Source organism: Pseudophryne corroboree, chromosome 6 (assembly GCF_028390025.1).
Source record: "Pseudophryne corroboree isolate aPseCor3 chromosome 6, aPseCor3.hap2, whole genome shotgun sequence".
Taxonomy (NCBI): domain Eukaryota; kingdom Metazoa; phylum Chordata; class Amphibia; order Anura; family Myobatrachidae; genus Pseudophryne; species Pseudophryne corroboree.
In genome coordinates, this window is record NC_086449.1 from 793,421,382 (window position 1) to 793,425,178 (window position 3,797).

A 3,797-nucleotide genomic window follows, 5' to 3' on the forward strand; every position below is an offset into this window, starting at 1 on the left:
CCTTCCTTGCTCAGGCACAGTGTATTTATACCTGCAGCAAGGAAGGGATTGGCTAGGCAATTATGCAGATTATCAATACTGAGAACAGATTGGTGGAAATGATCAGCTGACAGAATCCAAGATGGCTGCGCCCATGCAGACACTTGGAGGGAAGTTTGGTTTGTAATCCATGTGGTAATGAAAACAGTAATGGCGGCGCCGGCCACCGGAGACAGGAGGCGCCAAGCTGACAGGTGCACATCCAACCACGCGGACACAGCGGAGGCCGCGGCTGACGTAATCGCCACTCAGACACTCTGCATGCAGAAGCTCAGGGACGGCGGCGGAGGCCGCGGGAGACGCCATGCCAGGTGTAATATGGCGTTTACTGTGACAGCGTCTCAGAGTGACAGGAGAGGATACAGGAATGTAAACATCAGGATAACAGATGGGATCCGGTCCTGGAGCGCTGAGCCAGCCTTAGGAGGCATCTGATGGGTAAGAAATGGCGTCCAGATACCCGGATCGTGACACGTGGATATAAATGATCTTGGGACCACGGTCTAATGCAGCTGATTGGCAATCGGATAATCCGAGCTGATGTATCACAGAGATTTATATGTTGTAACTACTGTGTAGAATATAAGGATCTCTTCATAACTGACACTTTCTGTAAACCGTGGTCCTGTCAAGCGGTAACACAACTCAGTTTTGCTCCTCTCCACGGAAATCTTTAGTAAAAGGCGAAAGATTTGTTCATTCTGAAGAGCAATCAGAGCATATATTATACAGGTGTTTATGTGCACATAACCCTATTTCTTGTCATTACAACCGTAGAAATGCTCATTGAAACAACATATATGGTGGAGTCAGACACCGGACACCAGTAGTGAGAGGTGGAATAACAGCATATCTGACCCTGTATAAATGAGGTACTACAGGATCATTTCCCAAGTATACCAATAACCTGACACTATAAGTGAGAGGTTGAATCGGGTGGTCTTCAGGTTGCCGACTATCGGGATCCCAGCGCACAGTATACCGGCGCCGGAATCCCGACAGCCGGCATACCGACAGTTGTTCTCCTTCGTGAGGGTCCATGACCCCCCTGGAGGGAGAATAAATAGTGTGGCGCGCGTATAGCGTGCCACCGTGCCCGTAGCGTGGCGAGCACAGTGAGCCCGCAAGGGGCTCATTTGCGCTCGCCGCGCTGTCGGTATGCCGGCGGTCGGGCTTCCGGCGCCGGCATGCTGGTCGCCGGGAGCCCGGCCGCCGGCAAACCATACCACACCCGTTGAATCATCATGTACTGAACAGCTGATACTAGTAACCTGACACTATATCAATATCAATACTAAGAGAGATTGCAACTTAATATAAAGTAACTGTTACTTACATTAAGACAGTCACTTATCTAGGACAGACACTAGACAGACGCTCAGTTTTAACCAATTTATGTTTATTGTACTTTTTCTTTTTTGTCTATAGTTGACAGTGTTGTCGTATTCACACATATTTGTTATTTGTGAGTTTTATATTTTGCATACCACTTTATTAGCAGGACACATTAAAGTATAATGTGTCATCTATTTTATACATAACAATTAAAAGTAAAATTTTATATTCTTATTGCACCGAAGACAGATCCTTTTCTCTTCTCTTTTTTCTTTCCCCTCTACCCCAGAGCATGAAACCCCTGGCAACAAGCATGACACCCAGCCCTTGAAACCCCTGGCAATGAGCAGGTAATTTAAAAGTAATTAGAAGCTTTATTGTATCACAGGCATTGCGGTGTGTGGCATAATATGGTGCAGGAGGCATTACTGTGTGGTGGAAGTTATTTTTTTTTCCCTGTGGTGGCCAAGGTCTGTTGGTGCAGGGTGAAAAAGTGGGGTGTAAGGTAGTCTTTTCCTGTGAGGCCACACCCATTTAGCACCGCACCGATTTTAGCAAGGCCACACACCCTCGATGGGAGCGCACACGCAAAATTGTATTTTTTATATCTATCAATCTCGCACTGGGAGTCCAATTGTCTAGAAACAGCCCTGTGAATGGTCATGACACACTTGCGTTTTTCCCGACCACTCCCCGTTCCCGCCTCAAAAACGGTGTCTTCCTGTCACTCACTAATTCCTCGGTGTGACCGCCATCACAATCCACTCGCTGCTACGACTCAGACACATGCACACTAAGAAAACATCGATCGATGTGCGTACAATAGACGATTTGGCGACCGCACCTGAATGAGCCTCACTGTGAGTGTGTTAGCTTTGTACAATACATAGGCTCAAAGGTAACAAGGTTTGATTTGATGGTCCCGGTGCGAATCCGGCGTTATAACCGCTGCATTTAAAGCAGCAATTAGTTTTAAGGCAAAATCAACCTGGTTTTGCATTAAACTAAATTAACGCTTTAAATCTGAAGGCTGTGTTGTCGAATTGTGCTGGGACCAGCAAATCGCAGGCTATTATATGTGGCACCTAGAGTCTGCGTTACTGATATTCACCATAGTCTAATTTTTGTGTGCATCTCTAAATCTGGCCTTCGGCCCTCCAGCTGTTGTTGAACTACACGTCCCAGCATGCTCTACAACAGTTTTAGCATGGCCGAATAGCAAAACTGTAGCAAGGCATGCTGGTATGTGTAGTTCAACAACAGCTTGAAGGCCGAAGGTTCCCCATCCCTGAGCTATAGAAACACAACAGCATAAGCTATTGCATCAATAGGGGCAGGGGTGTTTATCTGCTAAGCCCAGGGACGCCATGCATTTGGAGGATAGGAAATGTGTGTCTAACCTGCTTGATTGACTTCAGTGCATTTCTCCCCTGCCATTTGGCACAGTTGTGTGCATCTCTAAATCTGAACAAAAACCTAAACCTAAACCTGAACAAAAAATGCCCAAAGGAGACATGGGACAGGAGACAACATACACACACGGATAACACATGAAACACAATTATGCTCACCGGATGTGACCTCGGTTTCCTGCCAGACAACTGGCTCTTCTTCTTCCTTCACTCCTGTAATAGAATACAATGAGGCATCCAATGGATGTGGCACTGCTTTCGCGATACAATGGAGAGACACTATGCAGAGGTTAAGACATAGGGGGTCATTCCGAGTTGTTCGCTCGTTATTTTTTTCTCGCAACGGAGCGATTAGTCGCTAATGCGCATGCGCAATGTCCGCAGTGCGACTGCGCCAAGTAAATTTGCTATGCAGTTAGGTATTTTACTCACGGCATTACGAGGTTTTTTCTTTGTTCTGGTGATCGTAATGTGATTGACAGGAAGTGGGTGTTTCTGGGCGGAAACTGGCCGTTTTATGGGTGTGTGTGAAAAAACGCTACCGTTTCTGGGGAAAACACGGGAGTGGCTGGAGAAACGGAGGAGTGTCTGGGCGAACGCTGGGTGTGTTTGTGACGTCAAACCAGGAACGACAAGCACTGAACTGATCGCAGATGCCGAGTAAGTCTGGAGCTACTCAGAAACTGCTAAGAAGTGTCTATTCGCAATTTTGAGAATCTTTCGTTCGCAATTTTGATAAGCTAAGATTCACTCCCAGTAGGCGGCGGCTTAGCGTGTGCAAAGCTGCTAAAAGCAGCTTGCGAGCGAACAACTCGGAATGACCCCCATAATGCGGTTATACTGTTTCAACCTTATGACACTCCCCAGCGCGTAACTTCCAACAGCCTACCTTTCATGAGGGCCTGGCTGTGGGGAAACTCAGAACTAACGCCGAAATAAGAGATACCACGGCCTAGTGCTGGCTTACCCAACCTGCAGCCTAGCTCTGGATTAAGAGATACCACGGCCTAG

At 47.1% G+C, this 3,797-nt stretch overlaps 1 non-coding gene across 1 annotated transcript; it reads right to left on the reverse strand.

Moving 5' to 3' along the window:
• Positions 1-642: 642 nt before the first annotated feature.
• On the reverse strand, positions 643-760 carry LOC134938754 (U5 spliceosomal RNA). The gene has a single exon (XR_010181242.1). It is a non-coding gene; the product is annotated as a U5 spliceosomal RNA (small nuclear RNA).
• Positions 761-3,797: the final 3,037 nt, after the last annotated feature.